General features: G+C 48.6%; 1 pseudogene; it reads right to left on the reverse strand.

Moving 5' to 3' along the window:
• Positions 1–25,690, reverse strand: part of LOC139540731 (trichohyalin-like) — a 44,018-nt pseudogene extending 18,328 nt beyond the window's left edge.
• Positions 25,691–25,860: the final 170 nt, after the last annotated feature.

The following is a 25,860-nucleotide window of genomic DNA, read 5'->3' on the forward strand; positions in this document are numbered from 1 at the left end:
ACACACACACACACACACACACACACACACACACACACACACACACACACACACACACTCACTCACTCACTCGCTCACTCACTCACTCGCTCACTCACTCACTCACTCACTCACACACCACATTAAGGGCAGGGTGTAAATATAACACATTCTAGATTGGCTGTGAGGCTGTGAGGCAAGGGCCGGGGATGGAAAAGCCTCACCACAGGACTCTTAAAGACCTCCTCACTCATTCCTGCTATCCACTCACACTGCCACTCAGACCAGTCCCTAATGCTTCAGCCCTGTGTGTGTGTGTGTGTGTGTGTGTGTGTGTGTGTGTGTGTGTGTGTGTGTGTGTGTGTGTGTGTGTGTGTGTGTGTGTGTGTGTGTGTGTGTGTGTGTGTGTGTGTGTGTGTGTGTGTGTGTGTGTGTGTGTGTGTGTGTGTGTGTGTGTGTGTGTGTGTGTGTGTGTGTGTGTGTGGTCAGGGAGATGTCCACAGTAAATCCGTCTAGTAGGGCTGCGGTGACAGCGAGGAGTGACATGGTTCAGTGCCCCCAGAAAACAGGGGAATAAACCAAATTGAGTCCAGCTGTGTGTGTATTCAGATTGTGTGTCTGCCTGTGTGTGTATTCAGATTGTGTGTCTGCCTGTGTGTGTTCTCGTTTGTGCGTCTGCATCTATGTGTGTGCCTCAGACAGCTCCCCACACAAGCCCAATGACTCTGGCTTGGACAAGGGAAACACAGCTTGGGAAGCCAGGCTGGCTGGGCTGATGTTGTTGTTTCACACTGAGTGTGGTTCATGCAGGGAATATTTGTGCTAACCTTCACAGCTGGAGACAACTATGTGATTTCTGAGGTAAGTGCTTCTGATAGTCAGGAGTATACAGTATACAGACTGTTGTCTTTGGGATGAAGCCGAGTCATAGATCTACACTATTTGAAGTGTTCATTTCACATTTTTCACATCTGTGTTTTTCCATCAGACATGATTCGTTATGGGTATCTTCATGTGTAAAACATTCAAATCTGTTCTCAGATTTTTTTATTCATATGTTTTAGATTTGTATGATTTTTTTGGTGTTATTTTTGCAAAACTCTGTATTGTATATCCATGTTTAGCTGGAATGGAATGTTCGTATCCTCTATAGTTGACCGTGATATGTGGTTGTCTCACCGGCCTGATCTCTCAAGACTGACTTCGAAATTAGTCGTCTGTCCATGTCCTGAGGACGTTGGGAAATGACTTCAAAATCGGCGACTAGGGGCACCAGTGAGCGCTTTCAAGCTTAGGTCCATCTTAGGTCCATTTTAGGTCCATTTTAGGTCCAGCTTAGGTCCATTTTAGGTTCAGTTTAGGTCCACTTTAGGTCCAGCTTAGGTCCAGCTTAGGTCCAGCTTAGGTTCAGCTTAGGTTCATCTTAGGTTCAGCTTAGGTCCAGCTTAGGTCCAGCTTAGGTCCAGCTTAGGTTCAGCTTAGGTTCATCGAAGGTTCAGTTTAGGTCCAGCTTAGGTCCAGCTTAGGTCCATTTTAGGTCCATTTTAGGTCCAGTTTAGGTCCAGCTTAGGTCCAGCTTAGGTCCATCTTAGGTCCAGCTTAGGTCCAGCTTAGGTCCATCTTAGGTTCAGTTTAGGTCCAGCTTAGGTCCAGCTTAGGTTCAGTTTAGGTCCATCTTAGGTCCAGCTTAGGTCCAGCTTAGGTCCATCCCATGACTCCAGATCCAAAGTGGTAGTTAAATGTTTTTGTTTTAACCCTGTCACAAACCTTAACCCTTAATCATTTGGAATTAATGCCTAACCGTCATTTTTTAACCCTATCCAAAACCTTTACCCTTAACTTCGAAATGTGACGTTTGGAGAAACAGAATGATGCAGAGCAGGAGGAGCAACCCGTGAGATCTTGATGCGTCTCACCTAGCTATCTTAAGATGAATGCTCTGGATAAGAGCATCTGCTAAATATTGATGTCACAAATGTATCATTTTTTGTTATTGAGTTTGAGTCTATTTATTTTTACAGGGACAGTGCACATTAATCAACGTTTCTGTTATGCAGATGAATGAGGACCCAAAAGCGACGTAATAGTAACAGAGTCTTTATTCCAGTATAAAACAAATAATGATACTCCTGGATATAAATCAATGGAAATCCAAAACAGGAAACTGAAATCCTCTCGTCAATAGAGAGGAACGACTGGAGACGCGACCACAGACTGCAGGTCGCTTCAGGAAGGCACTGGCCGTAGCTGACATAGACACCTGCTCACACGCAGCATCTGAAGAAGGCAAAAGAACACGACAGGGCGGAACAAGACACAGGAACTGCAAACATCAAACAAGAATCCGACAAGGACAGGAGCGGAAAACAGAGGGAGAAATAGGGACTCTAATCAGAGGGCAAAATAGGGGACAGGTGTGAAAGAGTAAATGAGGTCGTAGGGAGAATGAGAAACAGCTGGGAGCATGAACGGAACGATAGAGAGAGAGAAAGAGAAAGAACCTAATAAGACCAGCAGAGGGAAGCACAGGGACAAGACATGATCAAAGACAAAACATGACAGTACCCCCCCACTCACCGAGCGCCTCCTGGCGCACTCGAGGAGGAACCCTGGCGGCAACGAAGGAAATCATCGATCAACGAACGGTCCAGCACGTCCCGAGATGGAACCCAACTCCTCTCCTCAGGACCGTAACCCTCCCAATCCACTAAGTACTGGTGACCACGTCCCCGAGAACGCATGTCCATGATCTTCCGTACCTTGTAAATAGGAGCGCCCTCGACAAGGACGGGGGGGGGGGAGGGAAGACGAACGGGGGCGCGAAGAAAAGGCTTGACACAGGAGACATGGAAGACAGGGTGGACGCGACGAAGATGTTGCGGAAGAAGCAGTCGCACAGCGACAGGATTGACGACCTGAGAGACACGGAACGGACCAATGAACCGCGGAGTCAACTTGCGAGAAGCTGTCGTAAGGGGAAGGTTACGAGTGGAAAGCCACACTCTCTGACCGCGACAATACCTAGGACTCTTAATCCTACGCTTATTGGCGGCTCTCACAGTCTGCGCCCTGTAACGGCAAAGTGCAGACCTGACCCTCCTCCAGGTGCGCTCACAACGTTGGACAAAAGCCTGAGCGGAGGGAACGCTGGACTCGGCGAGCTGGGACGAAAACAGAGGAGGCTGGTAGCCAAGACTACTCTGAAACGGGGACAGCCCGGTAGCAGACGAAGGAAGCGAGTTGTGAGCGTACTCAGCCCAGGGGAGCTGTTCTGCCCAAGACGCAGGGTTTCGAAACGAAAGGCTGCGTAAAATGCGACCAATCGACTGATTGGCCCTTTCTGCTTGACCGTTAGACTGGGGATGAAACCCGGAAGAGAGACTGACGGAAGCACCAATCAAACGACAGAACTCCCTCCAAAACTGTGACGTGAATTGCGGACCTCTGTCTGAAACGGCGTCTAACGGGAGGCCATGAATTCTGAACACATTCTCAATGATGATTTGTGCCGTCTCCTTAGCGGAAGGAAGCTTAGCGAGGGGAATGAAATGTGCCGCCTTAGAGAACCTATCGATAACCGTAAGAATCACAGTCTTCCCCGCAGACGAAGGCAGACCGGTAATAAAGTCTAAGGCGATGTGAGACCATGGTCGAGAAGGAATGGGAAGCGGTCTGAGACGACCGGCAGGAGGAGAGTTACCTGACTTAGTCTGCGCGCAGTCCGAACAAGCAGCCACGAAACGACGCGTGTCCCGCTCCTGAGTAGGCCACCAAAACCGCTGGCGAATAGAAGCAAGCGTACCCCGAACGCCGGGGTGGCCAGCTAACTTGGCAGAGTGAGCCCACTGAAGAACAGCCAGACGAGTAGAGACAGGAACAAACAGAAGGTTACTAGGACAAGCGCGCGGCGACGCAGTGTGAGTGAGTGCTTGCTTTACCTGTCTCTCAATTCCCCAGACAGTCAACCCGACAACACGCCCTTCAGGGAGAATCCCCTCGGGGTCGGTAGAAGCCACAGAAGAACTAAAGAGACGGGATAAGGCATCAGGCTTGGTGTTCTTATTTCCCGGACGATAGGAAATCACGAACTCGAAACGAGCGAAAAACAACGCCCAACGAGCTTGACGTGCATTAAGTCGTTTGGCCGAACGGATGTACTCAAGGTTCTTATGGTCAGTCCAAACGACAAAAGGGACGGTCGCCCCCTCCAACCACTGTCGCCATTCGCCTATGGCTAAGCGGATGGCGAGCAGTTCGCGGTTACCCACATCATAGTTGCGTTCCGATGGCGACAGGCGATGAGAAAAGTAAGCGCAAGGATGGACCTTATCGTCAGACTGGAAGCGCTGAGACAGAATGGCTCCCACGCCCACCTCTGAAGCGTCAACCTCGACAATGAATTGTTTAGTGACGTCAGGAGTAACAAGGATAGGAGCGGATGTAAAACGCTTCTTGAGGAGATCAAAAGCTCCCTGGGCGGAACCGGACCACTTAAAGCAAGTCTTGACAGAAGTCAGAGCGGTGAGAGGGGCAGCCACTTGACCGAAATTACGAATGAAACGCCGATAGAAATTAGCGAAACCGAGAAAACGCTGCAACTCGACACGTGACTTAGGGACGGGCCAATCGCTGACAGCCTGGACCTTAGCGGGATCCATCTGAATGCCTTCAGCGGAAATAACAGAACCGAGAAAAGTGACAGAGGAGACATGAAAGGCGCACTTCTCAGCCTTCACGTAGAGACAATTCTCTAAAAGGCGCTGGAGTACACGTCGAACGTGCTGAACATGAATCTCGAGTGACGGTGAAAAAATCAGGATATCGTCAAGGTAAACGAAAACAAAAATGTTCAGCATGTCTCTCAGTACATCATTAACTAATGCCTGAAAGACAGCTGGAGCATTAGCGAGACCGAACGGCAGAACCCGGTATTCAAAATGCCCTAACGGAGTGTTAAACGCCGTTTTCCACTCGTCCCCCTCTCTGATGCGTACGAGATGGTAAGCGTTACGAAGGTCCAACTTAGTAAAGCACCTGGCTCCCTGCAAAATCTCGAAGGCTGACGACATAAGGGGAAGCGGATAACGATTCTTAACCGTTATGTCATTCAGCCCTCGATAATCCACGCAGGGGCGCAGAGTACCGTCCTTCTTCTTAACAAAGAAAAATCCCGCTCCGGCGGGAGAGGAAGAAGGCACCACGGTACCGGCGTCGAGAGAAACAGACAGATAATCCTCGAGAGCCTTACGTTCGGGAGCCGACAGAGAGTATAGTCTACCCCGAGGGGGAGTGGTCCCCGGAAGGAGATCAATACAACAATCATACGACCGGTGAGGAGGAAGGGAGCTGGCTCTGGACCGACTGAAGACCGTGCGCAGATCATGATATTCCTCCGGCACTCCTGTCAAATCACCAGGTTCCTCCTGAGTAGAGGGGACAGAAGACACAGGAGGGATAGCAGACATTAAACACTTCACATGACAAGAAACGTTCCAGGATAGAATAGAATTACTAGACCAATTAATAGAAGGATTATGACAAACTAGCCAGGGATGACCCAAAACAACAGGTGTAAAAGGTGAACGAAAAATCAAAAAGGAAATGGTCTCACTGTGGTTACCAGATACTGTGAGGGTTAAAGGTAGTGTCTCACATCTGATACTGGGGAGAAGACTACCATCTAAGGCGAACATGGGCGTGGGCTTCCCTAACTGTCTGAGAGGAATGTCATGTTTCCGAGCCCATGCTTCGTCCATAAAACAACCCTCAGCCCCTGAGTCTATCAAAGCACTGCAGGAAGCAGCCGAACCGGTCCAGCGTAGATGGACCGACAAGGTAGTACAGGATCTTGATGGAGAGACCTGAGTAGTAGCGCTCACCAGTAGCCCTCCGCTTACTGATGAGCTCTGGCTTTTACTGGACATGACATGACAAAATGTCCAGCAGAACCGCAATAGAGGCAAAGGCGGTTGGTGATTCTCCGTTCCCTCTCCTTAGTCGAGATGCGAATACCTCCCAGCTGCATGGGCTCAGTCTCTGAGCCGGTGGGAGGAGATGGTTGAGATGCGGAGAGGGGAAGCACCGTTAACGCGAGCTCTCTTCCACGAGCTCGATGACGAAGATCTATCCGTCGTTCTATGCGGATGGCGAGTGCAATCAAAGAGTCCACGCTGGAAGGAACCTCCCGGGAGAGAATCTCATCCTTAACCTCAGCGTGAAGTCCCTCCAGAAAACGAGCGAGCAACGCCGGCTCGTTCCAGTCACTGGAGGCAGCAAGAGTGCGAAACTCTATAGAGTAATCCGTTATGGATCGATCACCTTGACATAGGGAAGCCAGGGCCCTGGAAGCCTCCTTCCCAAAAACTGAACGATCAAAAACCCGTATCATCTCCTCTTTAAAGTTCTGATAATCGTTAGAACACTCAGCCCTTGCCTCCCAGATAGCTGTGCCCCACTCCCGAGCCCGACCAGTAAGGAGTGATATGACGTAAGCGATCCGAGCTCTCTCTCTTGAGTACGTGTTGGGCTGGAGAGAGAACACAATATCACACTGGGTGAGAAAGGAGCGACACTCAGTGGGCTGCCCAGAGTAACATGGTGGGTTATTAACCCTAGGTTCCGGAGACTCGGAAGACCAGGAAGTAGCTGGTGGCACGAGACGAAGACTCTGAAACTGTCCAGAGAGATCGGAGACCTGAGCGGCCAGGGTCTCAACGGCATGACGAGCAGCAAACAATTCCTGCTCGTGTCTGCCGAGCATAGCTCCCTGGAACTCGACGGCAGTGTTGAGAGAATCCGTAGTCGCTGGGTCCATTCTTGGTCGGATTCTTCTGTTATGCAGATGAATGAGGACCCAAAAGCGACGTAATAGTAACAGAGTCTTTATTCCAGTATAAAACAAATAATGATACTCCTGGATATAAATCAATGGAAATCCAAAACAGGAAACTGAAATCCTCTCGTCAATAGAGAGGAACGACTGGAGACGCGACCACAGACTGCAGGTCGCTTCAGGAAGGCACTGGCCGTAGCTGACATAGACACCTGCTCACACGCAGCATCTGAAGAAGGCAAAAGAACACGACAGGGCGGAACAAGACACAGGAACTGCAAACATCAAACAAGAATCCGACAAGGACAGGAGCGGAAAACAGAGGGAGAAATAGGGACTCTAATCAGAGGGCAAAATAGGGGACAGGTGTGAAAGAGTAAATGAGGTCGTAGGGAGAATGAGAAACAGCTGGGAGCATGAACGGAACGATAGAGAGAGAGAAAGAGAAAGAACCTAATAAGACCAGCAGAGGGAAGCACAGGGACAAGACATGATCAAAGACAAAACATGACAGTTTCAGTAAAAGTGCCGGTTTTAGCCAGCCGGCTCATTTTCAACCGCAGTCCCTGGGCAGGTTATTAAAAACAATTACAATATCAATTTGTTACATTTCACTGTGTAAAACCTAGCAGTACTACTTATTTCTCTGAGAGTGGGGCGGATATTAAGCATTTAGCTAAAAACATAATGTCTCTCTGGAATGAGAGCACCACGTGATAGATTTCAAACAGATGCATGTCTGTCATCAAAGAACCCCATGATTAGACTGGGAAAAAACACAACAATTGATTTCATAATTTCTTTAAACAATAAAAGCTAATTTACCAACATTTCTGAAAATGGATAAATATAATTTGGAGAGAGAGAGAGAAGGCAACCAGTGAAGAACAAACACCATTGTAAATACAACCCATATTTATGTTCATTTATTTTCCCTTTTGTACTTTAACTATTTGCACATCATTATAACACTCTACATAGACATAATGTGTCTATTCCTTTGAAACTTGTGACTGTAATGTTTACTGTTCATTTTTTATTGTTTATTTCACTGTTGTTTATTATCTATTTCACTTGCTTTGGCAATGTTAACATGTGTTTCCCATGCCAATAAAGCCCCTTGAATTGAGAGAGAGAGAGAGAGAGAGAGAGAGAGAGAGAGAGAGACAGAGAGAGGGAGAGAGGAAGAGAGGGAGAGAGGGAGAGAGAGAGAGAGAGAGACAGAGAGAGGGAGAGAAAGAGAGAGAGAGACAGAGAGAGGGAGAGAAAGAGAGGGAGAGAGAGAGAGAGGGAGAGAGGGAGAGAGAGAGAGAGAGAGAGAGAGAGAGAGAGAGAGAGAGAGAGAGAGAGAGAGAGAGAGAGAGAGAGAGAGAGAGAGAGAGAGAGTTCTTGTTGAGAAAAGTGCCGTTTTGATACCTATTATTCAACCCTTAGTTCTCCAAAATCCACTTTCTCTTTATTTCCCATTGTGCTCTACTTTCTCTTTATCTAGTTGTTAAATAACCAGATGTGACCTTTGGGAGAGTGAGGTCACCAGGGAGAGTGACCCAGGAAGTGAAAGGCTTCTCTGGGGTAACTGACACCCTCATCTGGGTCAGAGATCTAAAGTAGCGACTGGGGGGAGGTTTGTGTGTTTGTGTGTGTGTGCACGCACGTGTGTGTGTGTGTGGTGTGTAATGGGGTGGTGACCTCCATTTAATAATAAATGAAAGTTAGAGTGAGACTCCAGTCACATCATGCCTCAACAGTGACCATCCCTCCCTGGGACGTTGCTAACCAGTTGCTGACTAGTCCCTGGCTTAGAGGGTAAACTGACACCAGTTTTTATAGAAGGAGAACCATACCCAGCCGGCTCCTGGTTCTTAAAGGGTTGGGAAACCTTGGTAAATGCCTGTTGAAACCCTGGTGAAAGCTCCTGTGTGTTGTGAGGGTCTGAGGATCAGGATCAACCACACTGGGAGAGCAGAAAGAGACAGCAACACAAAGAGAAGGGTCAGAGCAACACCCAATCCTATTACACCCTAGTAGACCTGGGTGAAAGAGAAGGGTCAGAGCAACACCCAATCCTATTACACCCTAGTAGACCTGGGTGAAAGAGAAGGGTCAGAGCAACACCCAATCCTATTACACCCTAGTAGACCTGGGTGGAAGAGAAGGGTCAGAGCAACACACAATCCTATTACACCCTAGTAGACCTGGGTGAAAGAGAAGGGTCAGAGCAACACCCAATCCTATTACACCCTAGTAGACCTGGGTGGAAGAGAAGGGTCAGAGCAACACCCAATCCTATTACACCCTAGTAGACCTGGGTGAAAGAGAAGGGTCAGAGCAACACCCAATCCTATTACACCCTAGTAGACCTGGGTGAAAGAGAAGGGTCAGAGCAACACCCAATCCTATTACACCCTAGTAGACCTGGGTGGAAGAGAAGGGTCAGAGCAACACACAATCATATTACACCCTAGTAGACCTGGGTGAAAGAGAAGGGTCAGAGCAACACCCAATCCTATTACACCCTAGTAGACCTGGGTGAAAGAGAAGGGTCAGAGCAACACACAATCCTATTACACCCTAGTAGACCTGGGTGAAAGAGAAGGGTCAGAGCAACACCCAATCCTATTACACCCTAGTAGACCTGGGTGGAAGAGAAGGGTCAGAGCAACACCCAATCCTATTACACCCTAGTAGACCTGGGTGAAAGAGAAGGGTCAGAGCAACACCCAATCCTATTACACCCTAGTAGACCTGGGTGGAAGAGAAGGGTCAGAGCAACACACAATCCTATTACACCCTAGTAGACCTGGGTGAAAGAGAAGGGGAGGGAGGGGATGAATGGGATGAGCAAAAATCATCCACTATATTCTGGAAGAACAAAGTTGAACCATTTGTGCATCTTTGGACAATGTTTCTTAGTATCTCTTTGCAGGGGCGGATTGGCCATCTGGCAATTCTGGCAAATGCCAGATGGGCTGGACAATTGTTTTGTTGGGTGGTATAGGAGTGTCTCAGGCTAATGATCACAACCTGCATTATCATTTAACAAGGTTTAATACATATTATAAAGTTACATTGTTAATTCCCAAAGCTGTCAGCTAAGCTATCGATTAACTAGCCTATTGTTTTATTTTTAGATAAAATAAAACAATGAAAAATACGATAAAAAGAAGATATTTCCACAATTTCTCTGTTATACTAATCTATAGAATCAAATCAAATCAAATCTTATTGGTCACATACACATGGTTAGCAGATGTTAATGCAAGTGTAGTGAAATGCTTGTGCTTCTAGTTCTGACTATGCAGTAATATCAACAAGTAATCTAACAAATTCACAACAACTACCTAATACACACAAATACACACAAATGTAAAAGGATGAATAGAATATGTACATATAGATATATGGATGAGCGATGGCGTGCGACATAGGCAAGATGCAGTAGATGGTATAAAACAGTATATACATATGAGATGAGTAATGTAGGATATGTTAACATTATTAAAGTGGCATTATTTAAGCTGAGTTGTCAAGCAAACTCACATTCTGTCACGCCCTGGCCTTAGTATTCTTTGTTTTCTTTATTATTTTAGTTAGGTCAGGGTGTGACATGGGGAATGTATGTGTTTTTGGATTGTCTAGGGGTTTGTATGTTAAATGGGTCAGTGTCTTGTCTAGGTGTTTGTATGTCTATGGCTGCCTAGATTGGTTCTCAATTAGAGGCAGCTGTGGTTCATTGTCTCTGATTAAGAGCCATATTTAAGGCAGCCATAGGCATTGGGTTTGGTGGGTAATTGTCTATGTAGAACGTTTGTAGCTTTTGTATTGCACTTACGTTTGTAGCTTCACGGTCGTTTGTTGTTTTGTTTAGTTTTGTTTAAGTGTTCGTTTCGTGTTTCTCTCGTCTCTAATAAAAGGAGAATGTACTTTTCACACGCTGCGCCTTGGTCCACTCATTATCCTCAAGACGATCGTGACAGAATTACCCACCAGAACGGGACCAAGCAGCGTGTCAAGCGGCAGCAGGAACATACACCGGATTTATGGCAATGGGAGCAGGATCTGGACTATACTACGTGGGAGGAGATCGACAGGTGGGCGATCGACCCAGGGCGAATGCCGGAGCCCGCCTGGGATTCTCTGGAACAGTGCGAGGAGGGATACCGGCGAATGGAGGCAGCACGACGACGCGGTAGGAAGCCTGTGAGTCAGCCCCAAAAAAATCTTGGGGGGGGGGCTACAAGGGAGTGTGGCGAAGTCAGGTAGGAGACCTGCGCCAACTCCCCGAGCTTACCGTGGAGCGCGAAAGTACGGGCAGACACCGTGTTATGCGGTAGAGCGCATGGTGTCTCCTGTACGTGTGCACAGCCCAGTGCGGGTTATTCCACCTCCCCGCATTGGTCGGGCTACGGGGAGCATACAACCAGGTAAGGTTGGGCAGGCTCAGTGCTCAAGGGAGCCAGTACGCCTGCACGGTCCGGTATTTCCGGCGCCACCTCCCCGCCCCAGCCCAGTACCACCAGTGCCTACACCACGCACCAGGCTTCCTGTGCGTCTCCAGAGCCCTGTTCCTCCTCCACGCACTAGCCCTGTGGTGCGTGTCTCCAGCCTATTACCACCAGTGCCTACACCACGCACCAAGCCTCCTGTGCGTCTCCAGAGTCCTGTGCATCCGGTTGCTGCACCTCGCACTAGCCTTCAGGTGCGTGTCCCCAGCCCGGTACCACCAGTTCCGGTACCACGCACCAGGCCTATAGTGCGCCTCGAGAATTCAGTGTGCCCTGTTCCTGCTCCCCGCACTAGCCTTGAGGTGCGTGTCTCCAGTCCGGTACCACCAGTTCCGGCACCACGCACCAGGCCTACTGTGCGCCTCAGCAGGTCAGAGTCGGCCGTCTGCCCAACGCCGCCTGCACTGCTCGTCTGCCCAGCGCCGTCTGAGCTGCCTGCCTGCCCAGCGCCGTCTGAGCCATCCGTGTGCCCAGCGCCATCTGAGCCATCCGTCTGCCCAGCGCCATCTGAGCCATCCGTGTGCCCAGCGCCATCTGAGCCATCCGTCTGCCCAGCGCCATCTGAGCCATCCGTCTGCCCAGCGCCATCTGAGCCATCCGTCTGCCCAGCGCCATCTGAGCCATCCGTCTGCCCAGCGCCATCTGAGCCATCCGTCTGCCCAGCGCCATCTGAGCCATCCGTCTGCCCAGCGCCATCTGAGCCATCCGTCTGTCCCGAGCCATCTGAGCCGCCCGTCTGTCCCGAGCCGTCAGTCAGGAGCCGCTAGAGCCGCCAGTCAGCCAGGATCTGCCAGAGCCGCCAACCAGCCAGGATCTGCCAGAGCCGCCGGTCAGCCAGGATCTGCCAGAGCCGCCGGCCAGCCATGAGCAGCCAGAGCCGCCGGCCAGCCATGAGCAGCCAGAGTCGCCGGCCAGCCATGAGCAGCCAGAGTCGCCGGCCAGCCATGAGCAGCCAGAGTCGCCGGCCAGCCATGAGCAGCCAGAGTCGCCGGCCAGCCATGAGCAGCCAGAGTCGCCGGCCAGCCATGAGCAGCCAGAGCCACCAGTCAGCCAGGATCTGCAAGAGCCGCCAGCCAGCCAGGATCTTCCAGAGCCGCCAGTCAGCCAGGATCTACCAGAGACACCAAAGCTGGTATTGACAATGGTGGAGTGGGGGTCACGTCCCGCACCCGAGCCCCCGCCATAGGAAGGCCCACCCCGGACCCTCCCCTTCTGTGTTAGGTTTTGCGGCCGGAGTCCGCACCTTTGGGGGGGGGTACTGTCACGCCCTGGCCTTATTATTCTTTGTTTTCTTTATTATTTTAGTTAGGTCAGGGTGTGACATGGGGAATGTATGTGTTTTTGGATTGTCTAGGGGTTTGTATGTTAAATGGGTCAGTGTCTTGTCTAGGTGTTTGTATGTCTATGGCTGCCTAGATTGGTTCTCAATTAGAGGCAGCTGTGGTTCATTGTCTCTGATTAAGAGCCATATTTAAGGCAGCCATAGGCATTGGGTTTGGTGGGTAATTGTCTATGTAGAACGTTTGTAGCTTTTGTATTGCACTTACGTTTGTAGCTTCACGGTCGTTTGTTGTTTTGTTTTGTTTTGTTTAAGTGTTCATTTCGTGTTTCTCTCGTCTCTAATAAAAGGAGAATGTACTTTTCACACGCTGCGCCTTGGTCCACTCATTATCCTCAAGACGATCGTGACACATTCAAAGTCAAATTCAGCTTCAGCAAAGAGATCTGCTCTGACTCTCACTGTGTCTTCAATTAGACAGCCACGATCATGGATCATAACAAAATGAACATTGAAGTGCATTATGCTCATGATTCCTGAAATTAAAGTGTCTGTCCGGCCCGTGTGCCTGTGCCCTCGCTGAGGCCTGTTGCTGTAATGAACAAGCCACTCTCCTCTCCCCCTCTGCCCTCAAGAACACAGCTTTGGAAGCTTCATCCCCTTGACCCTGTCGAAGTAGGGAGGGTCTCAGCTTTTTGTAGGTGTATTCAGCTCAATAGCAACTATTTTACAGCCAAGATCATTGATATGGCTTTGAGATATGGAGCAGCGCGCACGCGAAATGTGCACCAACTATTGCAAGGGCATAGGCCTATAGGTCTCATGGGTAGTAGCCTACAACTGCTACCTTTCTTTAGGACACTAAACTTACTGTTGGATGAATGCATGGATACTAGCAGTGGGTATTATATTGACAGTTAGCAATCTAGTTCATGAGTTTCCACTTCCTCTTCCACTTCCTCCACTTCCTCTTCCTCTTCTTAGCCTATGATATTAGCTAGTGCATATAAAGATTTATGTCATTCATCTCTAATGAACAAAAAAATGATCAGGAAATGTTGCAGTCCTATTTTGAGAGTAAAATAGAAAGTATAGTGTAATTGTTCACCCGAAATTCATGACAAATCACTAGATTACACATCACAATATCCTGAATCATGCATTCCTGCTTGTACATGTTAGATTAAACAACTTGTTTCTTGAATATCTCATTAGTCTATTTGTTATACTTCTTAATAAAGTACTATGAATTACTTTCTGAAATGATTACTGATGACTTGAGTCCGACCAAATCATGGGCTGGTGCCACCAACTGTAAAAGTTACTAACACCAGGGGAAAATGTTAGTCTGGAGCCCGGTATCAATAATTAACACATAGGGTAGGTGTTGATTCAGGAGAACACATATGACAGGCACTAATTTGCAATATAGCCTATGTCGTTAGCTTGGCTTTCATAAAATATAAGGCTTAAACAGACAGACACACAGAGAGACAGACAGAGAGACAGAGAGCCAGAGAGAAAGACGGACGGACGGACGGACGGAAGGAAAGACAACATTAAGAAACACAGAGTGACAGCAGAGAAGATGCTGAGACAGATAGACAGCACAACAGGGCGGCAAACAAAATGCCTAAAGCAGAGACACAGTTAAAGTGGTGAGTTGTATCTCCAGACAGAGGAACAGTTGTAGTGGTGAGTTGTATCTCCAGACAGAGGAACAGTTATAGTGGTGAGTTGTATCTCCAGACAGAGACAGTTATAGTGGTGAGTTGTATCTCCAGACAGAGGAACAGTTGTAGTGGTGAGTTGTATCTCCAGACAGAGGAACAGTTATAGCGGTGAGTTGTATCTCCAGACAGAGACACAGTTGTAGTGGTGAGTTGTATCTCCAGACAGAGACACAGTTATAGTGGTGAGTTGTATCTCCAGACAGAGACACAGTTATAGTGGTGAGTTGTATCTCCAGAGAGGGACACAGTTATAGTGGTGAGTTGTATCTCCAGACAGAGACACAGTTATAGTGGTGAGTTGTATCTCCAGACAGAGGAACAGTTATAGTGGTGAGTTGTATCTCCAGACAGAGACACAGTTATAGTGGTGAGTTGTATCTCCAGACAGAGACACAGTTATAGTGGTGAGTTGTATCTCCAGACAGAGACACAGTTATAGTGGTGAGTTGTATCTCCAGACAGAGGAACAGTTATAGTGGTGAGTTGTATCTCCAGACAGAGACACAGTTATAGTGGTGAGTTGTATCTCCAGACAGAGAACAGTTATAGTGGTGAGTTGTATCTCCAGACAGAGACACAGTTATAGTGGTGAGTTGTATCTCCAGACAGAGACACAGTTATAGTGGTGAGTTGTATCTACAGACAGAGACAGTTATAGTGGTGAGTTGTATCTCCAGACAGAGACAGTTATAGTGGTGAGTTGTATCTCCAGACATAGACACAGTTATAGTGGTGAGTTGTATCTCCAGACAGAAACACAGTTATAGTGGTGAGTTGTATCTCCAGACAGAGGAACAGTTATAGTGGTGAGTTGTATCTCCAGACAGAGACACAGTTATAGTGGTGAGTTGTATCTCCAGACAGAGACACAGTTATAGTGGTGAGTTGTATCTCCAGACAGAGGAACTGTTATAGTGGTGAGTTGTATCTCCAGACAGAGGAACAGTTATAGTGGTGAGTTGTATCTCCAGACAGAGACAGTTATAGTGGTGAGTTGTATCTCCAGACAGAGGAACAGTTATAGTGGTGAGTTGTATCTCCAGACAGAGACACAGTTATAGTGGTGAGTTGTATCTCCAGACAGAGACACAGTTATAGTGGTGAGTTGTATCTCCAGACAGAGACACAGTTATAGTGGTGAGTTGTATCTCCAGACAGAGACACAGTTATAGTGGTGAGTTGTATCTCCAGACAGAGACACAGTTATAGTGGTGAGTTGTATCTCCAGACAGAGACACAGTTATAGTGGTGAGTTGTATCTCCAGACAGAGGAACAGTTGTAGTGGTGAGTTGTATCTCCAGACAGAGACACAGTTATAGTGGTGAGTTGTATCTCCAGACAGAGACACAGTTATAGTGGTGAGTTGTATCTCCAGACAGAGACAGTTATAGTGGTGAGTTGTATCTCCAGACAGAGACACAGTTATAGTGGTGAGTTGTATCTCCAGACAGAGGAACAGTTGTAGTGGTGAGTTGTATCTCCAGACAGAGACACAGTTATAGTGGTGAGTTGTATCTCCAGACAGAGACACAGTTAAAGTGGTGAGTTGTATCTCCAGACGGAGACACAGTTATAGTGGTGAGTTGTATCTCCAGACAGAGGAGCAGTTATAGTGGTGAGTTGTATCTCCAGACAGAGGAACAGTTATAGTGGTGAGTTGTATCTCCAGACAGAGGAACAGTTATAGTGGTGAGTTGTATCTCCAGACAGAGACAGTTAAGGTGGTGAGTTGTATCTCCAGAGGAACAGTTATAGTGGTGAGTTGTATCTCCAGACAGAGACAGTTATAGTGGTGAGTTGTATCTCCAGACAGAGGAACAGTTGTAGTGGTGAGTTGTATCTCCAGACAGAGACACAGATGTAGTAGTGAGTTGTATCTCCAGACAGAGACAGTCATAGTGGTGAGTTGTATCTCCAGACAGAGACACAGTTATAGTGGTGAGTTGTATCTCCAGACAGAGACACAGTTATAGTGGTGAGTTGTATCTCCAGACAGAGGAACAGTTATAGTGGTGAGTTGTATCTCCAGACAGAGGAACAGTTATAGTGGTGAGTTGTATCTCCAGACAGAGACACAGTTATAGTGGTGAGTTGTATCTCCAGACAGAGACACAGTTATAGTGGTGAGTTGTATCTCCAGACAGAGACACAGTTATAGTGGTGAGTTGTATCTCCAGACAGAGACACAGTTATAGTGGTGAGTTGTATCTCCAGACAGAGACACAGTTATAGTGGTGAGTTGTATCTCCAGACAGAGACACAGTTATAGTGGTGAGTTGTATCTCCAGACAGAGACACAGTTATAGTGGTGAGTTGTATCTCCAGACAGAGGAACAGTTATAGTGGTGAGTTGTATCTCCAGACAGAGGAACAGTTATAGTGGTGAGTTGTATCTCCAGACAGAGACACAGTTATAGTGGTGAGTTGTATCTCCAGACAGAGGAACAGTTATAGTGGTGAGTTGTATCTTCAGACAGAGACAGTTATAGTGGTGAGTTGTATCTCCAGACAGAGGAACAGTTATAGTGGTGAGTTGTATCTCCAGACAGAGACACAGTTATAGTGGTGAGTTGTATCTCCAGACAGAGACAGTTGTAGGGATGAGTTGTATCTCCAGACAGAGACAGTTATAGTGGTGAGTTGTATCTCCAGACAGAGACACAGTTATAGTGGTGAGTTGTATCTCCAGACAGAGGAACAGTTGTAGTGGTGAGTTGTATCTCCAGACAGAGACACAGTTATAGTGGTGAGTTGTATCTCCAGACAGAGGAACAGTTATAGTGGTGAGTTGTATCTCCAGACAGAGGAACAGTTGTAGTGGTGAGTTGTATCTCCAGACAGAGACACAGTTATAGTGGTGAGTTGTATCTCCAGACAGAGGAACAGTTGTAGTGGTGAGTTGTATCTCCAGACAGAGACACAGTTATAGTGGTGAGTTGTATCTCCAGACAGAGACACAGTTATAGTGGTGAGTTGTATCTCCAGACAGAGACACAGTTATAGTGGTGAGTTGTATCTCCAGACAGAGGAACAGTTGTAGTGGTGAGTTGTATCTCCAGACAGAGACACAGTTATAGTGGTGAGTTGTATCTCCAGACAGAGACACAGTTATAGTGGTGAGTTGTATCTCCAGACAGAGGAACAGTTATAGTGGTGAGTTGTATCTCCAGACAGAGACACAGTTATAGTGGTGAGTTGTATCTCCAGACAGAGACACAGTTATAGCGGTGAGTTGTATCTCCAGACAGAGACAGTTATAGTGGTGAGTTGTATCTCCAGACAGAGACACAGTTATAGCGGTGAGTTGTATCTCCAGACAGAGACACAGTTATAGTGGTGAGTTGTATCTCCAGACAGAGGAACAGTTATAGTGGTGAGTTGTATCTCCAGACAGAGGAACAGTTATAGTGGTGAGTTGTATCTCCAGACAGAGACAGTTATAGTGGTGAGTTGTATCTCCAGACAGAGGAACAGTTGTAGTGGTGAGTTGTATCTCCAGACAGAGACACAGTTATAGTGGTGAGTTGTATCTCCAGACAGAGACAGTTATAGTGGTGAGTTGTATCTCCAGACAGAGACACAGTTATAGTGGTGAGTTGTATCTCCAGACAGAGACAGTTATAGTGGTGAGTTGTATCTCCAGACAGAGACACAGTTATAGTGGTGAGTTGTATCTCCAGACAGAGACACAGTTATAGTGGTGAGTTGTATCTCCAGACAGAGGAACAGTTATAGTGGTGAGTTGTATCTCCAGACAGAGGAACAGTTATAGTGGTGAGTTGTATCTCCAGACAGAGACACAGTTATAGTGGTGAGTTGTATCTCCAGACAGAGACACAGTTATAGTGGTGAGTTGTATCTCCAGACAGAGACACAGTTATAGTGGTGAGTTGTATCTCCAGACAGAGACACAGTTATAGTGGTGAGTTGTATCTCCAGACAGAGACACAGTTATAGTGGTGAGTTGTATCTCCAGACAGAGACACAGTTATAGTGGTGAGTTGTATCTCCAGACAGAGACACAGTTATAGTGGTGAGTTGTATCTCCAGACAGAGGAACAGTTATAGTGGTGAGTTGTATCTCCAGACAGAGGAACAGTTATAGTGGTGAGTTGTATCTCCAGACAGAGACACAGTTATAGTGGTGAGTTGTATCTCCAGACAGAGGAACAGTTATAGTGGTGAGTTGTATCTTCAGACAGAGACAGTTATAGTGGTGAGTTGTATCTCCAGACAGAGGAACAGTTATAGTGGTGAGTTGTATCTCCAGACAGAGACACAGTTATAGTGGTGAGTTGTATCTCCAGACAGAGACAGTTGTAGGGATGAGTTGTATCTCCAGACAGAGACAGTTATAGTGGTGAGTTGTATCTCCAGACAGAGACACAGTTATAGTGGTGAGTTGTATCTCCAGACAGAGGAACAGTTGTAGTGGTGAGTTGTATCTCCAGACAGAGACACAGTTATAGTGGTGAGTTGTATCTCCAGACAGAGGAACAGTTATAGTGGTGAGTTGTATCTCCAGACAGAGGAACAGTTGTAGTGGTGAGTTGTATCTCCAGACAGAGACACAGTTATAGTGGTGAGTTGTATCTCCAGACAGAGGAACAGTTGTAGTGGTGAGTTGTATCTCCAGACAGAGACACAGTTATAGTGGTGAGTTGTATCTCCAGACAGAGACACAGTTATAGTGGTGAGTTGTATCTCCAGACAGAGGACACAGTTATAGTGGTGAGTTGTATCTCCAGACAGAGGAACAGTTGTAGTGGTGAGTTGTATCTCCAGACAGAGACACAGTTATAGTGGTGAGTTGTATCTCCAGACAGAGACACAGTTATAGTGGTGAGTTGTATCTCCAGACAGAGGAACAGTTATAGTGGTGAGTTGTATCTCCAGACAGAGACACAGTTATAGTGGTGAGTTGTATCTCCAGACAGAGACACAGTTATAGCGGTGAGTTGTATCTCCAGACAGAGACAGTTATAGTGGTGAGTTGTATCTCCAGACAGAGACACAGTTATAGCGGTGAGTTGTATCTCCAGACAGAGACACAGTTATAGTGGTGAGTTGTATCTCCAGACAGAGGAACAGTTATAGTGGTGAGTTGTATCTCCAGACAGAGGAACAGTTAAAGTGGTGAGTTGTATCTCCAGACAGAGGAACAGTTATAGTGGTGAGTTGTATCTCCAGACAGAGGAACAGTTGTAGTGGTGAGTTGTATCTCCAGACAGAGACACAGTTATAGTGGTGAGTTGTATCTCCAGACAGAGACACAGTTATAGCGGTGAGTTGTATCTCCAGACAGAGACACAGTTATAGTGGTGAGTTGTATCTCCAGACAGAGACAGTTATAGTGGTGAGTTGTATCTCCAGACAGAGACACAGTTATAGTGGTGAGTTGTATCTCCAGACAGAGACAGTTATAGTGGTGAGTTGTATCTCCAGACAGAGGAACAGTTGTAGTGGTGAGTTGTATCTCCAGACAGAGACAGTTATAGTGGTGAGTTGTATCTCCAGACAGAGGAACAGTTATAGTGGTGAGTTGTATCTCCAGACAGAGGAACAGTTGTAGTGGTGAGTTGTATCTCCAGACAGAGACACAGTTATAGTGGTGAGTTGTATCTCCAGACAGAGGAACAGTTATAGTGGTGAGTTGTATCTCCAGACAGAGGAACAGTTAAAGTGGTGAGTTGTATCTCCAGACAGAGGAACAGTTAAAGTGGTGAGTTGTATCTCCAGACAGAGGAACAGTTATAGTGGTGAGTTGTATCTCCAGACAGAGACAGTTATAGTGGTGAGTTGTATCTCCAGACAGAGACAGTTATAGTGGTGAGTTGTATCTCCAGTGGTGTTTTACATATTGTATTTCTTATTGAACATGAACTGGTTAAAAAAGAGGAGGACCATGTCTCGCCAGTCACTGGTACAGAAACGCTGTACTGTACTGCCAATGTGTTATGTGTCAGTACTACTGCCTGTGTCTAAGTAGGGTGTGTATTGGGGGTGAGTTGGCGGTGCGCGACGTGACGTGGGCTGGTATGGATAAAATGCCAGGGATGATTTCTTGTCCCAGTCCGCCCCTGACACTTTTTGAGTGTTTTAGAGAGTGTGTATCTGTGATTGTATTAGTGATGTTGGCAGATAGATAGATAGATAGATAGATAGATAGATAGATAGATAGATAGATAGATAGATAGATAGATAGATAGATAGATATATAGATAGATAGATAGATAGATAGATAGATAGATAGATAGATAGATAGATAGATAGATAGATAGATAGATAGATAGATAGATAGATAGATAAGAATGTTTGCTGTCTGGAATAAGCCAAATCTTCTCCAAAATCACCTGCACAATGCCCCAGCAGGCTCAATGTAGTCCCATCATCATGGCACCGGGCCCTGAATAAAATAGTTAATCTGAGACCAATAGGATGTAAAGGCCACACTCAGCCCTTATGAAAGGCTTCAGAGGGCTTTAGGAGGAGGACAGAGGGACAGACAGGACTCAAAAGATTCTGGAAAGGTGAGAGGGACACCCTTCAGAACCCTTCCTGTCTCTGACCCTCTCCATGAGACCCTGGGGGGGGGGGGGGGGGGGGGGGCTGACTCCCCTGTGTCTGTCATCAGAGCGGTGGGTGTGTGTGGGGGGGAGGGCTCTGGGGGTCCACTGACCGACTCCCATTTGTCTGCGGGTCCCTCCTCTCTGTCAGGGCCCTTTGTTATGACAGTTGGACCGATTTTATACCGACTAAATCACAGCACTCAGCTGTTCATTTACGTGCCTAACCCCTGGCACCCCTCTCATGACCCCTACACTCCTGACCCCGCTCTCCTGCCTCTCATCCAGCTCACCACACTAAACTCCAGGACCCCATCATCACTCTCCCAAATATCAGGCCTAGTTATTTCACACAGTCAAAACTCTGATTCCTCTGGAGGAAATGTATACTGTCAATATATTCCACCTGATGCAATTCACCCACCCACATATAGAGCCACTCTTGACAAGTGTTTACCCAGTTCTACTAATGATGTATTCCAACACAGATCAGGACGCTATTGTTCGTCTGACCTCTGTAAAGAACATAGGAAGAGAAGGAGGGATGAGTAGTGGGAGGGAGAGGAGGAAGGATGAGTAGTGGGAGGGAGAGGAGGAGGGATGAGTAGTGGGAGGAAGAGAAGGAGGGATGAGTAGTGGGAGGAAGAGAAGGAGGGATGAGTAGTGGGAGGGAGAGGAGGAGGGATGAGTAGTGGGAGGAAGAGAAGGAGGGATGAGTAGTGGGAGGGAGAGGAGGAGGGATGAGTAGTGGGAGGAAGAGAAGGAGGGATGAGTAGTGGGAGGGAGAGGAGGAGGGATGAGTAGTGGGAGGGAGAGGAGGAGGGATGAGTAGTGGGAGGGAGAGGAGGAGGGATGAGTAGTGGGAGGAAGAGAAGGAGGGATGAGTAGTGGGAGGGAGAGGAGGAGGGATGAGTAGTGGGAGGGAGAGGAGGAGGGATGAGTAGTGGGAGGAAGAGAAGGAGGGATGAGTAGTGGGAGGAAGAGAAGGAGGGATGAGTAGTGGGAGGGAGAGGAGGAGGGATGAGTAGTGGGAGGAAGAGAAGGAGGGATGAGTAGTGGGAGGGAGAGGAGGAGGGATGAGTAGTGGGAGGAAGAGAATGAGGGATGAGTAGTGGGAGGGAGAGGAGGAGGGATGAGTAGTGGGAGGGAGAGGAGGAGGGATGAGTAGTGGGAGGGAGAGGAGGAGGGATGAGTAGTGGGAGGAAGAGAAGGAGGGATGAGTAGTGGGAGGGAGAGGAGGAGGGATGAGTAGTGGGAGGGAGAGGAGGAGGGATGAGTAGTGGGAGGGAGAGGAGGAGGGATGAGTAGTGGGAGGGAGAGGAGGAGGGACGAGTAGTGGGAGGGAGAGGAGGAGGGATGAGTAGTGGGAGGGAGAGGAGGAGGGATGAGTAGTGGGAGGGAGAGGTGGAGGGTTGAACTCTAGGCTGTGGCACAGAGGGGTCAGGGGGAGACAGAGACCCCTGTTACTGAGTAACCAACCACCTTCTATCAACAGGCAGTGAAGAGAGAGAGAGAGAGAGAGAGAGAGAGAGAGAGAGAGAGAGAGAGAGAGAGAGAGAGAGAGAGAGAGAGAGAGAGAGAGAGAGAGAGAGAGAGAGAGAGAGAGAGAGAGAGAGAGAGAGAGAGAGAGAGAGAGAGAGAGAGAGAGAGAGAGAGAGAGAGAGAGAGAGAGAGAGAGAATTCTGCTCATATAGTATGTGAAGATATCCTCTGCAAATACAGTTGAGCTAGGTCATGGTCATGTGGTCGTCAAGGTCATGTCAAGAAATAGTGTCCAGACCTGAACCATGCAATTGCAACCTGACACCCAAACAACTAGAGCGCCGCAATTTGACCACATACACTACCCTGAAAGAGAAACATCCACACGGTCAATATTTGCAAGTGTGTGCGAGTCTGTGTGTGTGCGCGAGTGTGTGTGTGTGTGTGTGTGTTTGTGTGTGTGTGTGTGTGTGTGTGTGTGTGTGTGTGTGTGTGTGTGTGTGTGTGTGTGTGTGTGTGTGTGTGTGTGTGTGTGTGTGTGTGTGTGTGTGTGTGTGTGTGTGTGTGTGTGTGTGTGTGTGTTTGAGCAGGGAGGAGGAGGAGTGGGGAGAATGCACACTTAACCTGATGTGATCTTAGATGAGAGACAGACAATTTCCCTCGTGGTCCTGAGAGAGGGGGGGGGGTAGAGAGAGAGGGGGGGGGGGGCTAGAGAGAGAGAGGGGGGGGCTAGAGAGAGAGAAAGGGGGGGGGGGAGCTAGAGAGAGAGGAGGGGGGGGGGGTAGAGACTTGTATAATCAGAACTCACGCAGGGGGAGGTTTACGGCACCGGACGTCCAGAGTATTGTAGTGGGTGTGTGTGGCGGAGGCCCAGGGGTAAATGTTACGGGGGTCCTGTGACATTAGTGTTTCCAGGGTAACGGGCCAAGCATGCTGGCTAAGGCTATATAAAACCTGTCCTCCCAGAATGCCTTCGTGACGGACGGATGAGCCAGCTCATGTTGCTATGGAGACAAGGCTGTTAGTGGAACGCTGTCCTGACTCAGGACTTTCTCCCAGGACCCCCTCTCACACAGCTTCATCTCTCTCACACACATACTGTACACACGTGAGTGTGTGGGCTGGCTGCGTGCTGGGTGTAGTGTGTGGGCTGGCTGCGTGCTGGGTGTAGTGTGTGGGCTGGCTGCTTGCTGGGTGTAATGTGTGGGCTGGCTGGGTGTAGTGTGTGGGCTGGCTGCATGCTGGGTGTAGTGTGTGGGCTGGCTGCTTGCTGGGTGTAGTGTGTGGGCTGGATGGGTGTAGTGTGTAGGCTGGCTGCATGCTGGGTGTAGTGTGTGGGCTGGCTGCGTGCTGGGTGTAGTGTGTGGGCTGGCTGCGTGCTGGGTGTAGTGTATAGGCTGGCTGCGTGCTGGGTGTAGTGTGTGGGCTGGCTGCGTGCTGGGTGTAGTGTGTGGCCTGGCTGCGTGCTGGGTGTAGTGTGTAGGCTGGCTGCATGCTGGGTGTAGTGTGTGGGCTGGCTGCTTGCTGGGTGTAGTGTGTAGGCTGGCTGCATGCTGGGTGTAGTTTGTGGGCTGGCTGCGTGCTGGGTGTAGTGTGTGGCCTGGCTGCATGCTGGGTGTAGTGTGTGGGCTGGCTGCATGCTGGGTGTAGTGTGTGGGCTGGCTGGGTGTAGTGTGTAGGCTGGCTGCATGCTGGGTGTAGTGTGTGGGCTGGCTGGGTGTAGTGTGTGGGCTGGCTGCATGCTGGGTGTAGTGTGTGGGCTGGCTGCTTGCTGGGTGTAGTGTGTGGGCTGGCTGGGTGTAGTGTGTAGGCTGGCTGCATGCTGGGTGTAGTGTGTGGGCTGGCTGCGTGCTGGGTGTAGTGTGTGGGCTGGCTGCGTGCTGGGTGTAGTGTGTGGGCTGGCTGGGTGTAGTGTGTAGGCTGGCTGCATGCTGGGTGTAGTGTGTGCGCTGGCTGCGTGTAGTGTGTAGGCTGGCTGGGTGTAGTGTGTAGGCTGGCTGCATGCTGGGTGTAGTGTGTGGGCTGGCTGCTTGCTGGGTGTAGTGTGTGGGCTGGCTGCTTGCTGGGTGTAGTGTGTGGGCTGGCTGCGTGCTGGGTGTAGTGTTTAGGCTGGCTGCGTGCTGGGTGTAGTGTGTGGGCTGGCTGCTTGCTGGGTGTAGTGTGTGGGCTGGCTGGGTGTAGTGTGTGGGCTGGCTGCGTGCTGGGTGTAGTGTGTGGGCTGGCTGCGTGCTGGGTGTAGTGTGTGGTCTGGCTGCATGCTGGGTGTAGTGTGTGTGCTGGCTGCATGCTGTGTGTAGTGTGTGGGCTGGCTGCGTGCTGGGTGTAGTGTGTAGGCTGGCTGGGTGTAGTGTGTGGGCTGGCTGCATGCTGGGTGTAGTGTGTGGGCTGGCTGCATGCTGGGTGTAGTGTGTGGGCTGGCTGCGTGCTGGGTGTAGTGTGTGGGCTGGCTGCATGCTGGGTGTAGTGTGTGGGCTGGCTGCATGCTGGGTGTAGTGGGTCCAGATCTCTGGGGTCCATAGAGGGATACTGGTTTCTTTCACAGGCAGCGCATGCCTGCACTAATTTCACTTAAACACACAGCAGGGGACTGGCAGCCACTTACAACATACTTACACATGTACACAGACACAGACACAGACACACACTTGAGTTCTCATAGGTAGAGTAACCCGAGGACTAATGGTACTGTACTGTACTGTTTGAATTTTACAGTTTTCATGGAAGCCATGTTGGCACCAAAGTTCCAAGACAGTTATGTCCTTGTAAGAATGGCAATAAGAATGTACCATAGAGAATAGTTGTACGTTTTGGATCTGGTTGACAGCCTACTAGAAGGGGGGATAAAGGACAGACACACACACACTTTCACAAGCACACCTCGTCCTTGGCATCTGCAGGACAACTAATCACGTCTATTGTTCCTGTGGGATTGTCCCACGGCCAAAGACCAGTAAATCAGATCAGCCCAATAGAACTCTGGGCAGCTGAGTGTGTGTGTGTGTGTGTGTGTGTGTGTGTGTGTGTGTGTGTGTGTGTGTGTGTGTGTGTGTGTGTGTGTGTGTGTGTGTGTGTGTGTGTGTGTGTGTGTGTGTGTGTGTGTGTGTGTGTGTGTGTGTGCGTGTGTGCGTGCGTGCGTGCGTGCGTGTGTGCGTGCGTGCGTGCGTGCGTGCGTGCGTGCGTGCGTGCGTGTGTGCTCCAGTCCACTGTTCTGATCCTGATTTTCACACACCTCCCAACATTACTCACTGTCCCCCTCTGTTGGCCATTCTAGGACCTCATCTTCAGACTGAGCCTGGTTAGCATAACGCATCATGGTCGGTATCATCACTGAGTTCGTTCACTTGTCATTAGCTGTTATGACTGTTTATAACATTTGTCAAGTCATTATTTGGGCTATATTATATAGGGTGGCAGTGAGTTCCTGTGGAATAAAAGCAGTGAGTGGTTCTGTAAACATCCATGTCCAGAAAACTGATGCTGTCA

This window comes from Salvelinus alpinus, chromosome 2, assembly GCF_045679555.1.
Source record: "Salvelinus alpinus chromosome 2, SLU_Salpinus.1, whole genome shotgun sequence".
Taxonomy (NCBI): Eukaryota; Metazoa; Chordata; class Actinopteri; order Salmoniformes; family Salmonidae; genus Salvelinus; species Salvelinus alpinus.